Source organism: Pleurodeles waltl, chromosome 5 (genome assembly GCF_031143425.1).
Source record: "Pleurodeles waltl isolate 20211129_DDA chromosome 5, aPleWal1.hap1.20221129, whole genome shotgun sequence".
In the NCBI taxonomy this organism is placed as follows: Eukaryota; Metazoa; Chordata; class Amphibia; order Caudata; family Salamandridae; genus Pleurodeles; species Pleurodeles waltl.
In genome coordinates, this window is record NC_090444.1 from 1252304414 (window position 1) to 1252332340 (window position 27927).

At 43.8% G+C, this 27927-nt stretch overlaps 1 protein-coding gene across 1 annotated transcript in view; it reads left to right on the forward strand.

Annotated features, from left to right (window-relative positions):
* The first annotated feature begins 277 nt into the window (after nucleotides 1–277).
* ANKRD6 (ankyrin repeat domain 6) overlaps nucleotides 278–27927 on the forward strand; it is a 751904-nt gene continuing 724254 nt past the window's right edge. Inside the window, exon 1 of the mRNA XM_069235495.1 lies at nucleotides 278–517. The gene's annotated coding sequence lies outside the window, so the exon portion shown is untranslated. The remainder of the gene's footprint in view (nucleotides 518–27927) is intronic.

Sequence of the window (27927 nt, forward strand, 5' to 3'; positions counted from 1 at the left end):
TGGAAAGGGAAGCAGAAGTTTAAATCTGCTTTCCAGAATACTTGCCATTTGTCCCAAAAATCAGGATATGAATTTAAAATTTTGAAAAACGCCGGGACAGTCCTCTGAAGACTGTTCGGGGAAATCCGAGACGTCTGCTCACCCTGTTCTCTCTGGCTGTATGTCGGTTTTTGGAAAGACGTAGCTCTTTTGATGAAAGATTTCTCGTAGTTTTAGAGCAAGTATTTTCCTTACACGGCCAGTGGATGTCGCTGCTGAATAACAGAACGTACAAACTGGTTTTCAAGTCACCTTTCTGCCACAAGTGTACCTGGTTAGAAGTAATATCCTTCGGCCGTGGTTGGGAGCTCGGTGCTCACTGGACTGCATAGAGGAGTAAACGGCGCCCCAGGGTCCGAGCCACAGGGGCATTCCTGAGTGCACTGGACTGAGGCCATCGATGGTGCGGACGCGACCTTCACCTTTTGCCCGGGGTGTGGTACCTCCGAGAGAACATGGACAGGGCGGGCACGGGCAGGTAGGAGGGCTCTTTCTTTCTCAGCGCACTACTTTGTTTACAGGCCAGATTCGCCGTTCGCTGCTTCCAACTCCGCAGCAACTTTAGCCGGAGAGCGCCCGCTGTGATGGACTGTGGCGCATTAAGCAATATAGCGGCACCTGTGCTGTGCTCGGCGTGAGGTCGATCACCGGTGACCTGGGAGCGCTTGTAAACAGAAGTGGGCGTGTGAATCTGGTCTCAGTGCCCTGCATGGTGCAGGAGCGAAATGTTAATTTTATAACCGAAAGGGGGTTTCCCGGGTGTGAGACTTCGCTGTCGGGAGAAGGGGTACTCGAGAGGTGGGAGAGAGAGGCTTTCTAGGAAGTCGCAGGAGTTAGAGAGCTGGAGGGTGATGTTGTCGGGGGAGGCCAACATCGGTCCAGAGGGGCCGGACCCGTGACAGGTTTCGAGATTGCCACCCGGGGGCGTAACGCAGGCTCCAGAGGAGGCGTGGTAACCTTCCAGGGGACCCCAGCATTTGAGGAGAGCCCCACTCACCTCAAGGCCAGTTAATATCTGTGAGATGTAGGATACCGAGGGTCCCTCATCACAATCTGGAGGAGGCCCCATCATTTCGCGTTACGCCACAGATGCCACCTAAGGTACTTACTTGTATAGGCGAAGACCCTAAATGGAAAAACATTTTCATAATCTGCGGTTTTCTATGAAATGTGGCCTGCATGGGTCATCCTGGACCAGAATTGGACTCCCCGGGCTTAATATTGTTTTAGTGCTTACCCTCAATGGAATGCCCATTTTGGAGCAGTGGTAGTTCGCTACATGCTAGTTCTTATGCGATAATAATAGACGTGTTTTTTTTCTCCGAATAAAGTCGCACATTAACCTTATCCGTATGACGCCTATGAGACATCTTGCAAAGTTTTGAATCCTCTTTAAAACAACGAGACCCTTTTTAGAAATCATGCGGCAGAAGGAACCGTAGTAGTGGGCTTTTGGAGCAAAGTAAGCCCTCATTAATTCTAAGATTATTTTTGGAGATATGTTATTGAATTGCGTTTTCACCCTCTGAACATGCCGATATCTTGAATTGTTCAGAAAATGTAACTTTTGGGTCTAAGGCCATTTAGATTCGTGCTTCAAGAGCTGCAACAGGCGTAAACAGTGGTGTAACGCAAAATTATGCCCCCTCCCATAAAATGTAATGAGTGGCCCCTGAATCTCCCATATCCCACAGTTATTCATTGGCCTTGGGCTGAATGGGGGCCTCTAAATGATTGAGGACCCTCTGCAAAGCAAGGGCTTGAGGGGCTTGTTTTACGTCTCTGGATACAAACTATCTTTGGGTATATTCCTGGTCACTGCAGTTATACTGCAGTGGAGGACCCAGTTATACGGCGGTGTTGAGTAAATTATACACCAAGAAAAGGGAGATTATGTGGCTCAATGCAGCACACACTTCAGCAATATTAGTCCATTAGTTTTTTTTTTTTTAACACACATTAATACTAGTGGGGCAAATGTTTCAGCTCTTTAGTACCAGTTACACACCAGACTAGAGGAATCAGCCACTAAATGGTGACTAGCTAACTCTTGTAAGGGGTCTGCCAGACCATGCCATCACATCTGGCACCCTTTTAAATACCTTTTTATCGACTTGAGCTAAAAACTATTTTTGTGGGTTAACATCTGCAAATTGTGTACACGATGGTGGATTATGTGGTAACTGCAGTAAATTCATATTTATGTGCAAAACACAGCTGCCACAGATTCACATAATTCCAGTGACCCGTGGTATTGTCAAGAATGTTACCCCCTGTTAACGTCGACCATGTTAAGCAGGTGTACGATCTAAGTTAAGTGTGAGTACCTCACCCAGTCTCAGATGTTCTTTTTTATTTGGTGCAGGTAGTGATTCAGTGAAACTATATATAGTAGAATGCAAAGAAAACAACAAGATGTTGATCTACTTACATTTGGCATGAGAGATATGATACATTGGTACATTAGTAATAATAAGCATTAGTTTCCACATCAAGGTGAAAAGAACCAGTAACAGTTTTTGTTTGAGCTGATCCTTCTGATTGTCCCACCACTAAGAAGCAGATAACATATGTGCACTGATTATTTTCTGCCATTAACGTGACAATTCTCTATCCAGATTATTAGGTCCTTGGATTTATTAAATTACTCTCCATGCAATGAATTATGTGGAGACCACATCAGCAGTGCTAAATTTGTAAAAGAATGTGTGCTGTTGCCCAGAGTTTTTCACAGAAGCCTGCACCAGGTGATATCGAAGGTCGGGATGTAGAATAGTAAGGCTGCCTACTCTTGATTCCACCGCATGCCTTTTTCAACCACCACCAGACACTCCATGCATCTGTATCTCTTGCAGGTTCTTTTTCATCCCTGCTTTTTCCCTTTGCCAGTTTTTCAGTCTTTCTTGTCCCTTTATTTTTTTCCTTTAGTGTTGTTTCTTCACTCTCTCGCTCCGGATCAAAGTCTGTTAATCAAAAATAAGTCCCAGTCCCCAAAAACGTGTGCCGGTGGACCCAATTGGCAATCACTGGTTCAAATTAAAGACCACTTCTCACACAACCTATGCTTCATTTTGTTACCCATATAATAAGGAATATTTGTCTATAGCATAGTCTTACGAGATTCTTATGTCTCTGCAGTGCATATAGTCCAACCTATAGAATTAAAAACCTTCAGACATCCACTAGGTCCAAATTATTTCTTACTTGTAATGTAATGGTTCTCATCCTTTTGACTTCTTTGGGCTCCCACTTAGTCAGTGCTGGAATTAGGGGACCCCCAATGAATCTGTATTGGAACCCAGCCATTTCTGGAAGCATGAGCCCCTGCCTAAGCAACTTTGATGATTTGAACCGTAAAACAATTCACAAAAATCAGAAACCAGCATTCACCAATCAAATACACAAATTATTACATTTTTTAAATTCTCAAACATTAAAAAAATCAACGTTTTAATGAGAAGGTTGGCCACGCATCGGCCATGTTATTATCTATTTGATGAATTTGCACTGCTCCCACAAATCAATTTGATGATGCTGACTTTATATTTAGATTGCAGTTTCAGGTTCCTTCATATTTAAGGAACGTTTTAAATTTTTCAGTTTTCCATTTGCTTCTTTATTTATATACACTTTATTCATATTATACACATTATACAGCTATACACTGCTTGAGTAGACATCGCTGGCCTCGGACCGCAGGCAATCTTACTGGTCTAATGCATTTCTGGATGCTGATTTTCTGGCTTTACCTGTTGCACATCTGAAATAGTCTGGGGAGTATTATAGTTTAGCATTTGTAACATTTGTACAGTTTAAATATAGAATAGATTGAGCCTGTGAATAAAAAAATCCTAGGTCGCCCATACCTCCGAGCTCACCCTTACCCAGCAATTTACTTCACTGAATCCGGAGCATAACAAAGGGCCCCACAGCTCCTGTGGAGCTGGGAGCCCCCCAGGTTACACCCATACTGAAAGGGCGCAGCTCAGTGTTTTCCCCAAGCAGAAAGCTACAAACTTGCAACATTGTTGATTGAATGATGCTAATTTAGATGGTCCCATCACAAAAGTTCCCTCATCTCTCTCTCTCTCTCTCACCTACACTCATAGGAATAGCATTTTTTGTTTTGCCTGTAACGTTGGCGCCATTTGACAAATCTTCGCTATATTTCTAAAACTAGTTTGCAACTGGGTCCCGAAACACATTTTCCTCATGCAAGTTCCTATAGGGATTTTAGACACAACAACTGGCCAAAGCACTGAAAGGAATTACACCAAATTTGGTACAAAGCTAGATCTTGGTCCAGAAAGATCTCCTTTTATAATTTGGTGTGAGTCTCTTCAGTAGTTTTGGCGGTATTAAACTATATCTTGAGATGCTAACCCTCTGTGGATCCACAAGCCAAAAGCAAGGCCCTGAATGGCTGGCCAGAACGCGCAAGAAACATTTTGTCCACCATTTTGTTTATCAGCTCAGTTCCGGGGAAAAATAAAAATGAAAAGTGATATAAGGGGTCAGGATAGAGGTATTTTGACCCCATAGGACTGATGGAGGTTTCTCCTACTCATGGGCAAAAATACCCCTTTTTTTGCAGGGCACCTGTGTGCGGATCTACCATGGTGCTCCTCGCACCCCCTCTCCCCCCAGTGTTAATCCGCGATGGATCCTCTGATTAAAAAAATGCACACACACTCCAAACCTCTGCCTCGTATAGCCAAAGGCTGTGCGTAGTGTGCGCAGTTAGGGGTTGGGTGCATGCAGGGGGTTGGCTGCAGACCCTTCAGCCGTGCACAGCGTTAGTTGGATTAACATACAGTAATATTAATTTACATTAAAAAAAAAAACTAGAAATTCACTGAAAAAATGTTGCAGGGATGTTATAGTTAAGAAATAGAATAAAAAAATAAAAAACTTGGAAATTCACTAAAAAACCAAAGGTTACAGGGACATTATAGTTAGGTTCAGATTTTACATACACAAAACCATAGAAATTCAGCAGTTATACTTATCTAAAGAAGCTATACCTCTTGCCTTAAAGTTACCTTAGGACAAGATTTCTAGTTTCTTGACATAAGTATAACTCTAACTGCTGAATTTATATGGTTTTATGTGTGTAAAATCTGAGCGTATTCATAACGTCCCGGTAACCTTTGTTTTTTGGGTGAATAGCAATATATAGACATATATCGCTGAGGCATGGATGTTAAAGTCACCATGCAGGCTCCAATGGGAGGTGGGCACTCGCTGTTCACTGGTGGTCAGGTTGCAAAGCACTTTTTAAACGGATGCAAGCCTCCAGCTGCTCAGCTGGGCCTGCTCAGGTAGACCGGACGAGAGGGTTCTCTTCATGGATGCCTGTAACCTGTATTGGGCCAGGTGTAATCCACACCTCTACAGTGGAGGTGGCCCCCTAACCTTTTATAGGGCCCCATTCAGCCCACAGCGACTGTATATCTGTGAGATATGGGTAACTCATATTTTGTGTTATGCCACTACCCTGAATCTGTCTTTACATTGTTCAGCACAATCCTAGCATCATTATTTAAAACTGTGTCAATGAAGGCAAGTCAGATATTTTTGTAGAACAAAATCCAAACCTGCTCTGAGGTTGAAAAAATGCATTGTGAAGGAATTCAGTCATGTGTCCCAGAAGCGGCTGGTTTCAGGGAAAGGTAGTGGGGGAGAGAGTAATAATAACAATTTAAAAAAAGAACCCAACGTTCTTCGCTCTTCTGCTGTGTGTGCACAGACTGAGGCTCCCAGACTCTCATAACGGCCAGTACAAACGCTGCTTTCATGAAGGTAATACCCATGAGAGCAGCGTTGGGATTGGGCTGAGCGGGCAGGTTTTGCGCTTCCAGGGGGACTGGGAGCCAGTGCCTCCTGTTGTTCTCCACTCAGCAATGTAGCTGGGTTGGAGAGATGTCAATGCGCATGTCGTTTTGGCCGTCCTAAAACAGCCGGCCAAACCGACATGCGCACAACAGCAGTGTCCACCGCTCCTCCACCATTTTTCTTATGACCCTGCTCTCAACACTCTGCTCCTAATGAAAAATAAAATGATAATAAACCTGTTATTATAATTTTTTTTTCGTTTGTGTCTGCTGGCAGAGGGACAACACTCTTCAGCATTAATGGAGGAGCTGCCACTGATGTGTTCTTTTCTCTTTCTGCTGCTTTCTACCTTTTTGAGGCACTGCGCTTGTTGTTGGTGTATTCTTGAAATTACTGGCTCCTGTAGGATCTCTGAGAGGTGGTAATAATGTGGTGCATACCAGAACCTTCCACCTCTGAATTGGCCACCTGCTTCTCCAGCATCGCAGATGCCCGCTCCGATGCCTCTTTAAAATAACCAGCCTCTGACACAGAGAATCACACCATGGTGCACTTGTTGCTTTCTGCTTAGGTTTTGTAAGAACATGGCACCCTAACTGTTGGTATATTGTTCAACTAAATGGCATCTGGGTATCTCTTGACGGTGGTGCCTGTATGAATTGGACCAGTCTCACTGACAATCTGGATTAGCCATTTGTACCCTCCCCATAATCTCAGATTTCCGCCTGGTGCCTGTTTAAATCAGCCTACCAGGACACAGTGACACATCAGCACATAGTCGAAGCACTGGCAAGACAGTGGTCAGAGATGCTGTTGGTTTTATTTTTGTGCTGGAAGCGTATTGTGTAGAGGTGGGCCAGCCAAGGAATTTATGGGAAGAGAGACTGCACGAGCCAAGCCTGCACAAACTGTGACAAGCCGGTGAGACAGATGTACAGGGGTGGAGTGGCGGACTGACAGGTTGATGGATATGTAGGCAGTCACATTCAGTTTAATGTTACACTCCTGACTGCGCCCTGGCCCTACCTGCTTTTCATACTAACCTTTCCCAGTATCACTCCTCTATGGCATGTCTTTCCTCCCCCTACTCTTACCTGCCCTCTTTCTCTTCCCATTTCTTGCTGATTCTCATGTCAAATTTAGTATATTATTTTCTGTCTGACATGTTTCTTACCAGGCAGCCACCTGCAACAACCTCTGCCCTGCCTCTTCCTGATAACCATCCATCTTTCTATTTCCTGTCTTTCTTTCTTTTCTCTGCCCTGTCTCTTCATCTCCAGTCTCTCTCTTCCCTCACTCTGACTTACACCAGAGCTGGAGAAGACATTAACCCACTGTCAGCTCAGCTTATTTTTGTTTTGAGTGTCTTAAAGTGCCTCAAGCCAAGCCATGCAGCACGCTGCTTTGGAACCCAAGCTTAGTGTTTTTTGCTCTCCGTTTCTCTTAGTACTTATAGTCAGTTATTGGCACAAGTCTTGTGCTCTTAAGAAAACCATTCCATGCATTTACTTGAGCTTTATGTGGGAGATTAAATTTATTGGAGTTAAGTGTAATCTTCAGAGAGATATAGAAGACACTCCTACATCAGCAATGATGCACGCCATACAAAGTAAACAAATGTGTCTGTGGCAATTGTTAATTAAACAGGTTGCAACCCAAAAAAAGAGATTAAGTTGCCATTAATGTTTTAATTGTTCACTACAAATTAATTTTGATGTTTCTAAAATTGTTTATAATTGGACTGGAAGTTGCACAAAGTAGGTAGATGGGTGTTTGTGAGCTGTTAGAAAAATAATAGTTATTCCTTTGTTACATATACTTTAATATTTTCGGTGTGAAGTTTAAAATTGGAAGCAAAAGCAATATGTAATTCATGTTTTTGGATGATGAGGCGTATGTATGTATGCCTTTCACATTGTTTACCATAACATTAATTTTTGAAAGTAAGCAAAAAGAAGGAGTAAAAAATAAGGGATGGACAGTGGCTTCCATAGTAATAGAAGATGGGTGTAAATAAGAGGGGTTGCTATCAACTTAAGGCAAACAAAGGTTTTAGGTTTTTTGAGGGGGGGTAATTCATACAGTTTGGTCATTCTAGAGCTGTGAACTGCCAGACATTTAACAGCAATTCATTTTTTAGGTAAAGACCTACCAGACAGTGCTGCTGGCTAGTTGACTATATACACTTTGAGGACATTCAGAAAAGCTTCCCTGGAAATGTATTCCACCTATTGCTTAACATTGGCTTTGTGGTTCGTAACTCACATTTGCTTTCCTTCTATTTGCTGGCTTTATTTTTTTAGGCTGTCCTGCTTGAGTTTGTCCCTTCTGTGGAGCATAGACTGTTTACAAGAGTCCCTGAAGTACGGTGGCAACAAATATTTTATTACGATCAAAACAAATCAGTACACTAGGTGATGACATTCTACACACCATGATTTGTACGCTGTATACTTGTGTAAATAAAACTGTATGTCTTTCAATTGAAATGACCATTACATTTGCACAATGTGTTGTTTGCAATGGCAGTGCGCTACCACACCATGCATGCTCCAGTTTACACCACTCCACTGTACTCTATACCCCCCCACTGCACTTTACTCTGCACCATTCCACTCTACATCACTCCACTCTGCGTCACTGCACTCTATACCACTCAACTGTCACCACTGGACTCTATGCCTCTCTACTCTACACCACTCAACTCTATGCCAGTGCAGCCTACACCTCTCTAGTATTCTCTGCACCACTGCGCTCGACACCACTCCAGTCTAGGCCACTCTACTCTGCACCACTCCACTCTACACCACTTCATTCTGCAACACTGCACTCTATGCCAGTGCACTCTGTACCTCTCTAATTTGCTCTGCTCTACTGCACTCTATGCCACTGTTCTTGTCTATGAAACAATTTACACCACTGCACTCAACAACACTTTACGCCACTGTACTCTGCCCTGCACCACTCTGCTCTACACCACTTCACTCTACTCTTAAAAAATCTACTCTACACTACTGCACTATGTCACCAAACTCAACGCCACTCTGCTTCACTCCGTTTGATGTCACTGCAGTCGACGGTCCACTCTATGCGACCCTGATTTACTCTTCACCACTCTAGACTGCACTGTATGCCAATGCACTCTACACCACTTTACTCAAAATCAGTGTAGTGTGCGTCACTGCACACAATGTCAATCTATGCTGCACCACTACACTCTACACCACTATACTCTATTCTGCAATACTCTACTCCACTACATTGCACTCTGTGCCACTCTGCTCTGTACCATTTCACTTTACATCACTGTGCTCTACACCACTCTATTCGACTCTGCGCCACTGCAGTCTATGCCAGTGCACGCTACCCCACTCTATTTTGCACCACTGCACTGCACCCTACACTGCGCAGCTCTACCCCACTCTGCACCAATGCACTGTACGCCACAACACTATGCCATGCTACTCTGCATCACCCCACTCTAGGCCACTGAACTCTACACCACTCCACTCTATGCCACTCTACACCACTCCACTCTATGCCACTTCACTCTACTTTGAAACAATCTACTGTACGCTACTGCACTCTAACACACTGCAGTCTATGCCATCTGACTCCACTCTACGCAACTGTAATCTACAGTGCGGCTCTCCTCTCTATGCCACTGCACTCTGCGCCACTCTACTCTAAACTACTGCACTCAGCACCACTCCACTCGGTGCAACTGCAGTCTATGCCACTGCACTGTACACCACTTTATTCAAAACCAGTGCATTCTGTGCTGAAATATTCTACTCTGCAATACACTGCACCACATCACTGTACACCACTCTATACCACTGCACTCTATGCTACTGCGCTCTTCACCACTTAACTCTCCACTACTGAATTCTATGCCACAGTACTCTACACAACTTCATTCTGACATTCAACTCTGCAACACTGCATGCTCTACCACTGGGCTCTACACCACTCTACTCTGCACCCCTGCAATCTATACCATTGCTTTCTACTCTGCACCACTCTCTGCGACTCTACAGCAATGCAGTCTTTGCTACTATTCTCTACACCACTGGACTATACACTACTCCACTCTATGCCACTTCAATCTACACTACACCAGTGCACTATATGCCACTTTACTTTACACCACTACACACTACCCTGTAACACTGCACTCTACCATGCACCACTTCACTCTAGTCTGAAACAATCTACTCTACAACACTGCATTCTACCATGCACCACTCCACCCCACTTTACTCTGAAACAATCTGCTCCACACCACACCATTCCACTATACGCCACTCTGCTCCACACCATGCCACTATACTGCACACGCCACTCCATATTATGCCATTGCACTTTATGCTGTGCCACTGCACTCTGTGCCACTCTACTCAGCACCACTGTATGCCACCCTACACTGTCACTACAGTCTATGTCACTGCACTCTGTGCCAATGCACTCTACATCACTTTATTCAAAACCAAGGTCCTCTGCACCAGTCCACTCTACACCACCACACTCTACACCAGGTCACTCTACTTGACTCTCACACTCAACTCTATGACACTACACTCCATGATACTCCATTCTGACACTCTTCTTCATTTAACTCAACTCCACTCTGACACTCTACTCCACTCTGCACCATTCCACTCTATGACACTTTACACCACTCTACTCCACTCCACTCCTACACTTACTCCACTCTTTGACACTCTACAACACATTATGGTATTCTACTCCCCTCCACTCCACCCCACTCTACAACACTCCACTGCACTCTGTGATGCTCTACACAACCCCCTCTATGACACTCCATGCCATTCTACCACAATCCACCATATCACTATGCTACTCTACTTTATGCCACTCTACTCTATGATGCTCAACAACACTCTACTCTGTCATTCACTCTACTACTCTTCACCACTCTACGCCACTTTACTCTACAACACTCTACTCTGCTGTATAAAACTCCTTGTATGCCATTCTGTTACTTTACTCCACTCTGTGCCACCCCACTCTGATCTACTCCATTCTACTCTAACAGTACTCCACTCAGTTCTATGACACTCTACTCCACTCTGTGTCCTTCCACTCCACAACACTACTCCCTCCATGAAACTCTACCCCAAACCACTCTGTGCCACTCCATGACAATCCACTCTGCTCTCCTTAAAGCCACTAACTTTTAGCCATGCTGAGCAGTATGCACGTTGGTTCATAACATGGCTTAAACCCATTGGCAAAGCCAGTAGCTCTTGCATAGGCAAGACCTATTGGCTTTGCCAATGCTTGTCTACAATGAGACTTTAAAAATTTGGCCTGTAAAATTGGTCTTTGCCTGAAGACCAGAATTGTCGGCAGCTAACAGAGTGTTTGGGGGTTTCATTGAATGTATTGTATGTGCTACTTATGCATTACTTGGTCTGCAGTGTTGATACCTAGAGACCAATGTTATTGTTGAATTGTGGTAATGTGTGAATTCTTTTTATATTGATTGCAATTTGATGGTGTTTTTTAGGGACTGAGGGGCCGTGTTGTATATAGTTTGGGCTTATTTGAATGTAGATTCCAATGTAAGGATTGGTCTCGTTGAAATTATTATGAACAAGTTACTAAAGTCAGGGAGAGAGAAACAATGTTGCAGCCATGCGCAAATATCGAAGTACAAGAAACTGTCTAAGATCATCCTAGTAATATAGTATTCTTTTTGGGACAAGCAATAAAAGGTAAAGGATTCCAGGACATGGCTTGTGGTTGATTGAGTAGAATGTAGTTGGCGTGGAAAAGCATATTGTTGGCTCATATCATGAATCTTCATCCACTTGGGTGGAAAGGTTGAGACCAGCCTAACTATGGAGTTGTTAGGTGAGATAATCAAGTGCTACTTGATGGAAATCATTAGGTACCAGGCACATCTGTTTGGAGTCAATGGAACTCAAAAAGACATCCATTAGAGCGACATAAAGTGTAGAGACACAAATTTAAGTTGCCCACATAGGAAGACAATGTATTTTGCATTTTGTCAAATCGACAAACAAGTATGAGTACAAACAAGATTTGAAAGTACCATAGTGCTATCCTCAAATGTATTATCAGCAGCAAAGTAAAAAAGAAAGCATACAGGAGCTGTAACAGTTGAAAGGTAGCTGATTTAACTAAGCACTGATCTTGGAAGTGAAGCTATAGTCACACCCTACCTGAAGCTCGGGCTGTAACTATTACGTAGGACCGGATTGAGATACTTAGGTCCCTGGATAAACACTGTTGTTTTACCCTATCAAACATTTGGATCACTGTTTCAAATTCAAAACTGAAATATTGGTAGTTTAAGTGATGTTTGGTATTACACTATATTCTGATCATAACGGGCCTAGTACATGACAAATTCACACTTCTTAGATGCATAGACATATTGAGATTTAGAACTATTTACACAAGTCACATGAGTCCATGGCATACTTGTTTTTTTCTTGCAGCTTTTGAAATTTTTATGTATTAATTTATGTTATTCATCTACATTGTTAGTGCAAGTCTGCAATTGTGTTTCCTACGTGACTGGACGGAAAATATTTTACATTGTGAAGCCTTCCCTACAATCAGACCCTCAGAGAGAAGCAGTTTTTTAAATTATTGTTTCAACACTTGCTACGCCGCTTGCTCATTAATCAATTAGAGGTGCAGGGAAGTGTGGGAAATGCATTGCACATGTGTGTTAATACTCACACGTTTAAGCCTCTGATGTTTTCCACCTCATTTGTGTGAACCATTCCCTTTGAACCAGGGGCGCCCTGTTCTACCGCGGAAAAATCTGCTTACTTGGTAGACATTCTACAATCTTGGCTCGAATGTATTGTCCTGGCCTTGTGCACTGGGATCCAATTTTGCATGCGAAGTTCTCCACTTTTTGGCATCAGGTCTTGCTAACTCTCGAAAACGATTTTTTGAACCGGGCTGGGAAAAAAACAAAAAGGAGCATCATGAGTGTAAAAATAAAGTGTAGTGATATGCTATAGGAAGCGGCCCACTACTGGGATGAATCAGATGTTGACTAACATGGAAGAGAACGGGACATTTTGAGTAATACTTTGAGAAAGAATGTTGAGTGAAGACTTACAAATCTCTAATTTTCAGCTCTTTAAAACGCAAGAAAGAGTGAATCCTCTGAGAGATTTATGGTGGCTACAAACCTTGTGGATCTGAAACAAAGCTCCTAATTTACACCCATGCTATGTCTTGTGCTTGGAGATCTTGTTAGAATTAGAAAGCCTATATTTGGATTGAACTGGAAGCTCCAGCCAAGACATTTAAGACTAGATTTCTTTACTGCCTGGTTTTCTGGCTAATCCTAATATCTGAGAATGTCAAAAATGTATGTTTACTTTCAGTGCATGACTAGTATTTTCATTAGACGTAATGGGCAACCACATTGGACTAAAAAACGAGGCCTACCAGACTAGGTTAGTCATTCTGATATATCCCAGACACTACGAAATCGAAACGACCTTCGATGTTATTAGCAGAAGGCTGTCCTTACCTTGATATCATCTGAACTACCACTGAAATCACAGACGTGATCTGGCTCTGCGGTAGGCAATTGTCATGTGACCCAAAAGAGAGAAAAGTTTGTATTTTTTGGTAGTTTTATATAGCGCAAAATCAGTCTAAGGGCATTGGTGTACTTTACATAGGCACCAGTTGCATTACAGAAGGTCAAATTAATGTTTTTTGTAGGCACTGGGAGATTAAGTGATTTGCCCAGAATCACAGCATGAGTGACTGTTGTTTTAAGTGTGGATCGACTTGACACACGGCTAATTTTGAATTCACTCCCACTCTCAAGAAATAGTGCAGTAATTATGGAGTAATGGGGCACCTCTTGTTCTGCAGCGTCCCATGCACCCACAAGGAAATTCAGTGTTAATGCGATAGCTGATGAGATGAATTGCAAAACAGTCTGAACATATTGTTGTTAACTATGAGGGTTCAAGAGCTAGAAATGTAGATGGATGTGAGTAACTGCAGTGGTACACTTGCAAGCATATTTGTTGACTCATAATGTTAGAATTGCTTATTGATTCAGGATCACATATTGCCATAATTTCAAACATGCTCATTGTTTGACTGTGGCTGGCGGTGCTTGCAAAGAAGCATTCTACATGTCCAAGAGCCTATGGAAATATAAAAATACGTAATCTGTTTCAATTAAGGGGAAAACATATTTGATAAAGTATAGGTAGCACACAAAGGGCAGAATATATATTAGGATGGTTTCATTCGGAATTATTAGAAATGGTGCATATGCCACAGAGAAAAGTCAAAGTGATATTTCATCACAATGAGCTTCAAGATGATAATGAGGCAATGATGGTAGGCGGAGAAGGATAGCAAGTTTGATTCCATAATGTAAAAACATTAAAAAGTGTTTCAAGATGAAATGAAGGAGCTCAGTCATTTGAAACACATTATCATATTTAAGAAAGATGCCCAACCAACAACATTTAAGAAGAGAAGCATGCCTCAAAGAGTTAGAAAAGGTCTGACAGTGGTTCTGGACAGAATGTCCAAAATATCCGTCTGATCTTCATTTATTGTTGTCGTGTGCAAAATCAGAAGAGATGTTTATGTGCATAGATCTGCAGAGCTTCAATCATACCAATGAGTTACAATCAACCTCACTCCGAAATTAATAACATGATAGCTATAGTGGGGAAATGCCAAAGGTTTCACCAAATAAGGGCTGATATCTGCTTATCACAATCTCCTATTAGCTGAGGGATTGTGACACCTCATCTCTTTCCTAACACTACACAGATGGTGTTTTCCAGTTCAGGAGAATAGCACTCAGGCAGGCAGCAGTTGTGCCATTTTTCAGTGCCTGATTTATGGTAGTTTCTAAGAGATACTGAACTGTTTGACAATTATCTATGAGGAAACTGATCACATACTGGATGCAGTGTTCAAAGTTTTGATTGAAAATGGTTGAGATTGTGAAAGAACAAAAGTGTATCTTGTAAGTCAGAGAAGTAGCTCCTAAATCATATAGTTCTGTGCACAAAGTGTTTCAAAAGCCCCACCACTAAAAGCAGAGAGGAGGTGTTATCGTTTCTGTTCATGTGTGAATGGACCTCTTATCAGATTGCCCAGGAAGGGTGTGAAATGTACTTGGCTGTAGTAACCAGTGTATGCCTTTGAATAAACAAAAACACTTTCAGAAGTGTCCATTATACAGCCTTTTGTGCCAGGTGTTCCTGTGTTCATCACAGTTTAATCCATGGCCACAGAGCAACAAAGAGGTCAAAGTGGTGTTTGTCTCACAAACCTTAAGTACATGAAAGGCAAATTAATAGAAAAAAGAGAGGCTCAATTGTACATGTGCTGCACAGCATGTTAAAGCTTAGATTTGAATATCAGTGTTGACCTAAAGTGTTAATCACAAGTCATGCGTTTGCTTTTATGAGAGGTACTGTTGTACACAGGAGCCCGTCTACCGCTGGATTGAGATTGGCCAGCATACAATTTTAGATGAAGCACATTTCTGTAGTGGTTTTATGTCCAGAATACTCATGCAGATCAAGAAGAAGAAGAAGAGTTAAGGGCTGAGGAGAAAGAATTAGAGTATCTTGTGGATATGAAGAGGAAATACTGTGTAACAGAGAAGGAATGGTGAGAGGTGTTTCAGAAAAACAAGATTTTGAAGATTACAGAATTTGTGAGAGATACATGGCTAAGACAAAAGCGTTGAGCAATAGTTGTCACCACAGTTGCCTATAGATGCGTGTATTCATATGAGAGGTGGAAAATGGGTGCCACCAATGTATAGAAGAGCAGCATGAGTTGAGTTGGCACATGTTGGCCATTTGAGCACGACTTTTGATTTTTTAAAAACTGGTCTACAGAATGTGTTGATGGCTGTACATAGATAGCAACATTGAGCTCAGAATAAAGATGTATGGGGTTTGCAAGAGAGGGTATAAATATTTTAATTGTAGAAAAGCAATTGTGGTGCCAATGGAGGTGCAGAAGAGACCTTGGGAGAAAACCAGGCTTGATTTTGGGACTATTCTATGCCTTGCCTCAGGAGGAAGGTTCTGTGGTTGTTAATATAGACTGCTGTTCAAGGTGGATAGTTGATCAATCTATTTGATTACAAAATTCAGAGCTGATTGGGCTTAGCGAAGATGCCACACATGGCATGGGGCTAATTCACAGCAATCGTGGCATCTTGAAGACAACCAAGAGACTTTTTTTTTTTAATCTCTTTATTTGGTTTTATATAACATTTATAAATGACATCTGACTTGAGTCATCATAATTATCCCCTTCATTGTTTAACTGTAGTACAACATAAGAAGGAGGGAAGGGCAACCAGCAGCGGCAAGACCAGGTACCCCAACTCTAGTTAACTATATTTGTGTGTTACACCTATTCATCAAAGTGAGACAAAAAGGTTGGTTAGCAACTACACCTTCTTGTTTCCCACACTGCACCACAATGGGAGCTGCTAATAACCTTGTAATACCTCTATAGTGTGCCCCAATTGTATGGTAGCCGTCGCGGTGTCAGCATCTTATCCTGTACGGATATCGCTGTCCTAGTGCTATATTGCTTAATGATGCATATGAATGATGTATAAACCTTGTCAGGTATATGGTGTCCAATGTTCGTGAGGGTCTATAGTGCCCGGTGTACTTACTCATAGCCTGAAAGCCATGCACCCTCTTCTAATTTTGGGTGTGGCTATGATGATAGTACTTATTTGTATTTCCTAATGCGCTCCAAACCAGACCCATTTGCTCAGGGTGGGCTAGTGTCGTTTTTAGCCTCAACCTTGACTACGAAGGTGCCCCAGAGCTCCAGTCCTTTTATTATTATGCTCCTGTCATTAAGAGAATGAAGTGTGTGTGCTTTCGCCTTTGCCCACTTTAGAAAATCTCCCAGCCATTGGCGCATGTTTGACACCCCTGGTGCTTTCCAATGCATTGCTATAAGGCATTTGAATAACACGCCAAATCAGTACATCCATGGGTTTGTCTGTCTCTTCTTGACCTGGTGCGGATGCCTAACAGGCACGATTCTGGTATTCCGGTGTAGGAAGCAATGTGCGACGAGTAGTTCTCCTGTTAAGGAAGTGAAGTCGTGCCAAGCCTGCTGTACAGGCGGGCAAGCCAATGTCATGTTTTAGAATGTAGCGCCCGGCTCACCACATTGCGGGCAAACATGATTAGTCTGAGGGAACATACGATGAAGCCGGTCAGGAGATTGGTAGGTTTGGTGCAAGTAATTAAATTGGGTGTTACGGAATCTAGGGTTACGTGACACTTCCTTAGCCATTCAAATCGCTGTAGCCCATGTAGACTGCACCAGGGGTTCATTGAGGACCCCATCCCATCTCGCCCGTGCTCCTGCCTAATCTGTATCAAGAAGTCCCAGGAGAGAGCTATAAAACTGAGATGCAATGTGAGTAGGCCTTGTGCCAGACAATATCACATGTAATGTAGCCGAAACCATGGGTTCAGAGTCTCTGGCTCGCCATACGTTACATGTAAGCCATTTCAGTACACAATAGGTGACAAATCTCCCTGGCCCTATGCTGTAGGTGTCATCTAGTTCTGTATATGTCATAAGAAAGCCTTCCTTAAATAAGTCACCTATAATGTGTATTCCCAGCTTTAGCTATTTCCCTGATTCATACTTTTTGGGGTAAAACTGCACTAACGCAGTTTTGCACGAAAATGTTTAGCACCGGCCTGCACCATTTCTGTGCACCAGCCGTGCACCATATTTATGGAATGGTGCAAGCCGGTGCAAAGGGAAGGCTAGTGTAACAAAAAAATTACATTAGTCGGGTGGGGCTGGCGGTATGGAAGAAGTGGGTTTTGCACCAAAAAATGACATTATGCCGGTTAGAGTAAAAATAAAAAGAATCTAACCTGCCTAGAGTCATTCTCTGATGCAAAACCATCCATACCACATGACTCCTGCCTTAGAAAAGACAGGAGTCATGCCCACCATCCCATTTGCCAGCATAGGGGACCAGGGTCCCCTGGGCATGGCCATTCCACCCTGTGCCATGTATGGGGGCCCATTCAGGGCCCCCTATGGCAGTTTAATAAATCAAATAAAATACTTACCTGTACTTACCTGGGATGGGGTTCCCCATCATCCACTGTCCCTGTGGTATGGGTGGGGGTGTCCCTGGGGCGGGCACCTGTGGGTTTATTCCATGGTGTTCCACCATGGAAATAGGCCCACAGGTCCCCTAACGCCTGCCCTGACCCAGGCGTTAACTAATGGGGCAAAGTAAGCTTTGCACCATTTTTTGACCCCTCCTCCCTCCCGTGCACGAGTATAAATATGGCGTTAAGGCCATAGAGTAATTTTTTTGCATCTCATGAAGGCAAGGTAGGCTTCCATGTCCCAAAAATGATGTTAACTTCATAAATTTGGCGCTAGACGGGTCTAGCGCCAAAGTATAAATATGGAGTTAGTTTTGCACCTAATTAGAGTCCCAAAATAATTTGGTGCAAACAGAAATATAAATATGCCCCGTGGATCTAGGGAGTGCTGTGTGTGTAGCTTCTTGGCGCCTGGAATATCTAGCAGGGGAATCTTAGGTGACTAAGGCGGAATTGTGGTCTTTCCACCTATGTAACTGCTCCAGCACGTGTGGGCCACTTCCATCAAGTTATTTCCTCGTGAAGACAGGATTGTGTAACCACGCTAGCACACTTTCTCCCCTCAAACGTTCACGCATTAGCGTTGACTCCGCATTGGGTGAGTTCTGTAGCCATTGGAGTGGCCACTGCATCTGCGCTGCTGCATAGTACAGCTCATAATTTGTCATGCCTTTTATGAGCGGGTGGTGTGTTGCTGCAAATGGGACATGCCTTCGACCGGTTCCCCATACTAGTTCCAAAATCAGACCGTTCAGGATTCTGAAAAAAGATCAGGGCACTACTAATGGTAATGCAGTAAAGAATAATAGCAGCTTGGGAAATATGATCATCTTTGCAATAGGCACTCGTTGCAAGGGTACGACCCTTAGCAGTCGTACCCTTGGGACCCCCAGAAACGTAGGGATCCCTTAATCACACGCATTGCACGTCCTAAGTTGCCCTCCAGTAAATCTGCGTTAGTGTAATAGATTTGGATGCCGAGATACTTAAAAGTAGTGTGGCACCATGGCTGTTAATATGCTGGAAGAGCATGTCACACGCTTTCCTGTGTCAAGGTTCAGAGGGAACAAACAGGATTTGGACCAATTGACGTACAAGCCAGATAAATCCCCAAATTGATCTAATAATTGTAAAACCTCCGGGAGAGACGTTGCATATTTATTTAGAAATTATCCACGCATCATCAGCATAAAGGGACACTATGGGCCTAATTACAACTTTGCCAGATGGGGTTAATCCGTCCCGAATGTGACGGATATCCCGCCCGCCGTATTACGAGTCCATTATATCCTATGGAACTCGTAATACAGTGGGCGGGATATCCGTCACATTTGGGAAGGATTAACCCCCTCCGCCAAAGTTGTAATCAGGCCCTGTATGTTGTTTGCCACCTTCAGGTATCTCCCATTGTTGCGCCCTTAGTCGCAGCTGGGCCGCCAATGGTTCGATTGCTAACACAAATAACAGCTGCGATAAGGGACACCCCTGCCTGGTGCCACAACAGATGTGGAAACATTCAGAGATAACCTGGCCTGTTTTAACCCGGGCGATGGGGTTTGAATACAGTATTTCGATCCAACCCAAGAATCCTGGACCAAAGCCCATGTTCCATAAAGCCTCCTTGAGGAAAGACCACCCAAAGGTGTCAAAGGCCTTTTCAATACCTATCAATACTTTAACTCTTTCACGATCACCCTCGGAGTGCCTGACATTAACCACAAAAGTCGTCTCACATTCAGGAATGTATTCCGTCTGGTATGAAACCCGACTGGTCTTCGTGGACCAAATGAGTCACTAACGGAAGCAACCAGTTTGCAAGGACCTTACTCAATATCTTGCAATCCAGGTTAAGCAACAATAGGGGCCTAGAGTACTGCACATCAAGTGGCAGTACCACAATCAGTGCTTCACGCTGTGAGTCTGTAAGTTGCCCCCACCCTTGTGCCTCACGCAGTACCTCCAGGAATGGTGTGGTTAATTGCGTGTTGAACGTGGTGTAGTATTCCACTAGTAACCCATCCATACCAGGGTCCTTGTTTTGAGCTAGTTGATGCAGGGCTGTTTGGATCTCGTCAATTTCTATAGGTCCATCCAGCACCATACTCTGTAGTGGGTTGAGATGTGCAAGAGGGAGCGAGTCAAAAAAACTCTGCAAGCTGTGAGGCAGGAGGGTCTGGTCTCGCCACATAAAGCGTGCTGTAGTAGTGTTGAAAGGCATAATTTATGGCCAATTGAGTATTGACCACTATTCCCAAATCTAGCTGCAATGCCCCAATAGGGTCCCAGTGCTGCTCGCTCCAGAGCTACTACGCCAGCAGCCTGCCAGAGCGATCGCCTTCCGCATGTGACCTAGAGATATAATGGCGATAATCATACATGCTCAGGTGCTCAACTACCTCTCTATGGTGTGAACGCTGCATGCGGAGAGCTACTAGGTCAGCTGAGCCAATTGCTACCGCGCATTCCACCCTAGGCAGGTCTGTTTCTAGTGAAGCTAATTCTCGTATCAGCATGTGCTGTACTCCCCCTGTGGCCGCGAGGCAATGGTCTCTTATGACCACTCTATGAGCGTCCCACTCCGCTACTCGCGTCGAGGCTGTACTTCCGTATAATTAAAAATATTGGGAAATGCAAGCCCTCACCTCCTGCCGGAAAGGAGGGTCCGCCAACATGCCAGGCTGTAGATGCCATGTGGGTACGGAGGTATGTTGTCTGTCCCAATGTAGGTGGACCCGCAGGGGGCAATGATCTGACAATGTCTTGGCTAAGTAGTCTGCCTTGATAGTGTAATGAACCAGACCAGCCAGGCTCAACAGCAAGTCTATATGGGTATGTAGCCCATGCACTAGGGAATAGAAGGAATATTCTCAGTCCTGAGGGTTGTAAAAGGCGCCATATGTCATGGAGCTCTGTTTCGTACATCCATTGGCGCAGTTCACCCGCCATAGTCCTACTGGGAGCTCCCATCAAGGGCGGGTGAGATCTATCTAAATCTACATTGGGTACACAGTTGAAATCACCACCCCATATGCAAATGGCCGTGGGTCCTGGAAAACTGTGGCCGTGATCGACCTCAGGAAAACCTGTTGTTTTGAGTTAGGGGCATATAATCCAGCTATAGATCGGGAATTGCCATCTAGGGAGCCCTCCAACAGCACATATCTGCCTTCCTTGTCCACCACAGAGCACTCTACTATGTAAGGGACCTCCGGAGCTATCCATATTAACACACCTCTAGCAAATGCCGAAGTCACTGTACCATGTGCCTGCCCACGCCATTTAGTTTTGATGCTTCGCAAGTCTCTTTCTATAAGGTGTGTTTCTTGCAGAATCGCCATGTGGAGCCTGTGCCATTTTAAGTATGCATGAATCTTATGACGGTAAACTAGATTGGGCATTCCAAGCATGTTCCATGTTACCATTGTACAGCTGTCAACCTTCATGTGTGTGTAAGTCCGTGGTAACGTGCATGGACCTCTTCCCTGTAATCACTGAGTATATCTGCATCAAAGGACCCTGAAACCAGGAGGCCCCGGCTCCAACCCACTGCGCACCTCCACTCCAGTACTCTACGTCCGCCTCGAAAACCCACATAATATCAGAAAAATTATAAACAGTGTTGAACTCTCCGGGGTCTCGGCCATCAGGGCCTAGATCTCCATCTAACATGTTAGCACAACCAGTGCAGTTAGTAGTCATATCTTAAACTGTGTCCATTCGGGAATCCTGTCAGTGGAGGGAGTGTTAGCGTAAGAGGTTTTCTTCATGTCTCTGCCAGCCCTTTTCAAGTGCCATGATCACTTCATCCCCCCTGGACCTCTCCTTTCACCAACAGAGAGCATGCACCCTGATCATCAGCCCCTTCAAGATGACATCATTCAGCCAGGCAAGTGTAAGTACAGGCTAAGCAGCAGAGCTACTCCAAACGCACAGTTTATCTTGGACCTGATGTCCGGCGTTCCATGCTACCAAAAGCCACTGTGTACCGCATTCATGAGGAGTGACTCGTATATTGTCAGCCAAAGTTAATATAGAATATTAAAGGTCATCAGCTGCGTTTGGGGTCCCATACGGGCCCAACATTGAGAGAACTGTAGATCCACTGGAGTGGCCCAACGATGAGTCAGAGACTGTTGCTTTATCATTGCAGGGGCAGTATATGGATTAGATGTGATCGGGGTTGCTTCTAGTAGTGCCTGTGCTTGGCCCTCAGCCGTCTGCACCCTGGAGGCGTGCATCTTGATGTCAGATCTCTTTTTGCGTCGGGGTGTCTGCCAGGCTCCCTCCTGAGATTCCTCACAACGTAATTTGACCAATCCTATGGTGTGCAACCACGTCCATGCATCTTCAGGTGATGGAAAAAATGTGAGTCTTTCCTTCATCCACCACCCGGAGCCGAGCCGGATACAGCAGGGAGTAAGTGATGTTGTACTCACAAATTAATTGTTTGACCTTGATGTATGAACTTTGCTTGCATTGCACCTCTATGGTATAGTCAGGGTAGGCCGTAATATCAGCGTTGTCGAACCTCCAGGGACCCTGCGAGCGGAAGCACTGAAGAATCCAATCACGGTCCCGCAAATTGAGGAGACAGGCTATTAGCCTGCTAATGTGTATTTTGAACTTGTCTGTCTAGCCCATCAATCTAACCCCACTGAAAGTTTCAAAACAAACATTATCATAACTTCAAGGCCTTTATATCTTTCATGTTTAATGCGACGTAACCAGAGCTGCCGCTTTCAGGTTGCCCACTACCAGCCTTCCTTCTAGCTGCAGAGGCGGGCCCCGGTTCCAGCCATAGAACCTCACAAATACCATCTCTGTTGCTGCATGCAAAGCACTGCTTCCTGCCTGTTGGAGCGTGTGTGGTGTCGGCATCATGACATGGCCAGCATTTCATGTAGGTGCCTCACATGCCGTTCTGTGGGCGAGAGAGCCTAAGTTGTTGGCATTCTGCAGAATCAGCTGGAAAATTGGCAGTGCCACTGGAATTCTGTGATTCTGCACCATAATTCTAGATTTGCTGCATTTGCCACATAATTTACTATCTGATGCATAATTTGCAGATTTCTTCCAAAAAGCTTTACTAGCTTAAGTGGTTTAAAAGTTACTTTAAAAGCACTTGTTTTCGTGCAGTGCGGACCCTTTATCAAGGTTATCCAGTTGTCTTGTAGTTGCTGTTTGTTGTATTTAGGTGTTAAACTAATAGGAAAGAGGTGCAGCCTTGCGGACACAGTATAAATAGTGGTCAAAATGCCTAAAAATCAATATAATACTGTTGTATTGTCACATAATTTGCCATTTTTTGTTGAGTAATGTTTTTTTAACACTGCCACATCATTTGGTCCTCCATTACCCCATAATTTTAGTAGCCTTGAAAATAAGACCTCACACTGGCAGTCTTCAGCCCTGGGCTTTTCTGACTAGAGATATGTTTTACGCTCCCTGTGTAAGCATAGCATGCTTGTGTTTTTTAATGCTTTTTAACTTGTATGGGCAGTTTCACGTCCAAATAATTGTTGCAAATGTCCTATTCCCCAGCTTAAACAATTTGGGCTATTGTAATGTGTAATAATTCCATGAACACCTCTTAAACAGAGTAACTGTGTAGGAAGTCAGAAGAGTGTGCTAATCCATTAATATTTTGCCTCTACCTGTTAGAATTGAAATACAGATTTGTCCATATCCCCCACCCCCAAAGTTTGAAACAAGAAATATCCTGCTCCTATAATGGCAAACCTAGCCCTACTAGATAGCAGTGAATAAGGTCCTCAACAGCTTAAAGTTTCTTCATTGTAATTACTATGCTGCTTTGCCATTAGTTCATTAAGCAGTTTGTCATCAATTCCCCCACCCACCAATCCTGGTTAGTCCTTATTTCAGTGGTTTGATATCAGTTCAGGAGTTTGCCATTAATTCAGTGCTCTGTTATCAGTCCATGGGTTTGTCATCAGTTCGGGAGATTATCAGTTCAGCATGCTATCATCAGTTCAGTGGTTTGTCATCAGTCCAGGGGTTTGTCATCAGTTTGGGAGATTATCAGTTCAGCATGCTATCATCAGTTCAGTGGTTTGTCATCAGTCGAGGGGTTTGTCATCAGTTCGGGTGCTTATCAGTTCAGCATGCTATCATCAGTTCAGTGGTTTGCCACAAGTTCATTGGTTTGTTATCGGTTAACCAAGTTGTCATCCAGACAGCGAATTGTCATCAGGACAGCCTTAGTAACGATATTATACAAGGTTTAGAAATGTTAGCACCGGTGTGTGAAAGCTCGAAGCTGTGCGTGCGTGTTCAGTGCAGATATAACGTTTGAGTGCCTAATTTCAGAAATGGTAGGTTCGACTTGTGGCATTTACTGTCAGTTTCTATGCAAGGAAAAGGGTGCTCTATTAGTGAGTTTGAGACAAGGCTCAAAAGCAGGGCAGAATGCTTCTCTCTTACTCCCTTTATGTGGAAATGGGCAGATCTGCACTAATGCAGATGTCTTCCTGGTCCTCTGTATGTATGCCTGACCACATCTGCCTAAAGAGTTAGAGTAGATCTGCTTTATCCTGTACACTCACCTGGGCGAACAAGCGCAGGCGATCTGGCCCAGGGTACTTTCACCTAAAGAAAACCGGACACCTTTTCCTAACTACTGGCCAATAAAAACACAAAACTGTATCGCAGTGCGCACCTTCAGAAGTAGCCTTCCAGTTTATTCTCAGTGAGAAGGTCAAGTCTCACTGTGCAAAACCAGGAGCAGGCTCTGCTGGCTTTGAACTACCAATCTCTTACGTCAGCGTACCATGTTTCTTTTATTTGTAATGACCATCTTCTGAGAGCCAGAGGTACAACCAAGGTGTGGGCTTCAAGAAATACTAGACGCCATGAACACAAACTTCACATGTATACTTGTAACATGTATATCTAATAGCTGCCGTTATCATTGAAATACACGGACAAGATTCATTTTGTAGAACTGAAAGTAAATGTCCTTCTTAAAATGAGCGACCAAATATTAATGTAGGATAGTTACACTACCTACTTTGCTAAATCTACACATATATGAGCATTGGCACCGACCACAAAAGGTACCTCTTCTTGTGCCAAAACATTAATTCTGGCAAAACTCTGGGAATTCATGTCAAAAGAGGAATTAATGGAACATGTGCTTTAAAGCTTCTTTACCCAGCTAATGTCATTCAATAAGTATAACCTACAAATAATTAGTTGTATAACTTTACTTCAAGTACATACAGATTGCTGTTTTGCTACATGAATACTTTGCAACAATTCCCTTGCCTCTGTCTAAAGTTGATGGGTAGAGAGGGCGGTGCAAAGCATATTTGAACATGCAGCTCATGAGCTAAACACACGTGAGCATTTCTTGCGTTCTTGAAAGAGGTTAAGGTAACAACATCCATCAAAACACCTTAATAAAACAGGTATGTATCCTTGATCATGTGCTGGACTACGGTTTAGGTCAGCCAAGGATGGAGAACTGTGACATTATTCTTCTACTGACCTGATGGTGGTTGAAGATAAAGGCCCTCATTAGGACCGCCAGATTCGCTGGGGCAGTCTGACCGCCGCCAAAGAGGTGGTCCGGCGGCTTTGGCAGCGGTCAGACCACCACATTATGACCGTCCACTGGTGGGTCTGGCGGTGCTGGAGGTCCTAAACCGCCAGGGAAGCGCTGCATGCAGCGCCGGCCTGGGGATTACGACCTCCCCCTCTGCTAGCTTTTACATGGTGGTTGCACTGCCATGTAAAAGCTGGCAGAGACAGAGTGCAGGGGGCCCCTGCACTGCCCATGCACTTGGCATGGGCAGTGCAGGGGCCCCCATGAACAGCCCCTTCTCGCTTTTCACTGTTTGCTTAGCAGACGGTGAAAAGCGCAAACGGTGCTGTTGCACCCTATGCACCACAACTTTGCTGCTGGCTGGATTACAAGCCTGCATCAGTGTTGTGGGCTATTTCCCACTGGATCAGCGGGAAACTCGTAATAGGGGCCTCAGGAAGGTCACCGCACTGGTGGTGACCTGACCGCAGGAGTTTGGCGGGCTGCCTTTTCCACCCGCCAAACTCGTAATGAGCGCCAAAGTGTCACTGTATGCATACCTTCGTATTTACATGAGCCAAGTTGAGAACTCTATACAGATACTACCTAATTTTAGGACATTTATTGGGTTATGAGTCAATTAGCATATGTATTGTGTGTACCCAATCCCCATTACAAAAGATGTAGATGGCAGGGGCATTCAGGTCTTTCGCCCCACAATGACCTATATGGTATCCAAAAACTGGCTATGTTCATATCGTAACCAGACATGGGAGGACAACATAGGGTCACTGAGTGAAAATATTAAGAAAGAACACATTGAAATACATTACCGAAATCCATTGTTATGCTATAAGGTGTATACTGTAAAATTATATATTCTTAAAAGTACCAGCCACATTTTTCAACACATAACTGTATCCCTTTAACACAAAAATGGTGTCCCAAGACTCAGCCTGGCCAAATTCTACAAGTCACAGTTCGATGATGACCTTGCAATGGCTGACTTGGTGGCATCTTATCAGACTTCCATGGGCCATGATTGAAGGTCATGAACTACACTTCCTATATGGAGGTCACCTGCCAACTGTTTTTCCTCCAACCTCTAGGACAGTAATTCATATTTGTAAAGAAACCCTGTGAGCCGTGAGATGGGAAAAAAGATTCACACAGCAGTCTCCCCTGTGGGTTGAGGCTCTCCTACCACAGTTATCTTCCTAGGAGGGTTTCATTGGATGGGATATATTGGGAATCACAACTCTGAGCGATGTCACTACCAATAATGTGCTGAAAGCATTCTCAGCCTTACAGAAAGAGTTTGGTCTCCTTCAATCCAATTCTTCCTTTACCTGTAACTTAGATATGCTTTAACTCTATGTCTTGCTGAGATGGAATTCAACGTCATGGAAGCAAAAATGAATGTGGCATCACCTCCTGGTAGGAGAAATGAGGAGTTTATAATATACCTTGATTATACACACCCCTGACAAGTTTCTGTAACTTAGGAGAAAATACGAGGCTAATGTATGCAGATGGGTCGATGTGGTATGGCACAAAGCAGTAATGGTGCCCAGAACAAATGCTGTCTTGCCTCAATATAGACTGACACAATTAAAATCTCTACATATAATTTATTGTATCAGACAGAAACTATGGAAGAGAGCCACCCCCATGTGCCTAGGATGCCAAGACGAAACAGGGAGCCTTCTATACTTGATTTGTTTTGCTGCCACCTTCTCTAGCGTTACTGCAAAGCTATTGAGTGGATCTTGTCTGAAATTGCTAAGCATACTATCATTCTCAATTTGAGGATAGTGTTATTAAAATTTTTGAAAGAGAATGAGTTATACAGGTAGAAGAATTCCTATGTGGGCCTGGGCTTGATTATTGCTAAAGGAGATAATACACAGAACTGAAGGCCAGCAGGAGCTCCCAGTGTGGCTAAATGGAAGGCAGGTCTTGATTGATTTAGAAACTTTGAGAAACAGATCTAACAGCTGAGCGAATGCCCTAAGCAACATGATTGCATCAGGGTTGGGGGCAAGGCGAGACAGGACAGATTAAACTCTTGAGCGATGTTATTACAGCAAAAATGTGATGACAGTAAGGAATCTGAAATAGAAAAATTCACTGGCCTAATTACAGATGCAGCTTTACAGTTGTAACTGGTTTTATAGTTGTATTGAAGCATTTTGTGGAGCAAGCGCATAAAAATGGATTATCCTAAAAAAAGCAACTAGATTGAAGGTGTGACAGAAACGTGGTATGAAAACTGCTGCCTGAGGATGCCTGAGCTCCTCCCTTTTGTGATCCATTGGG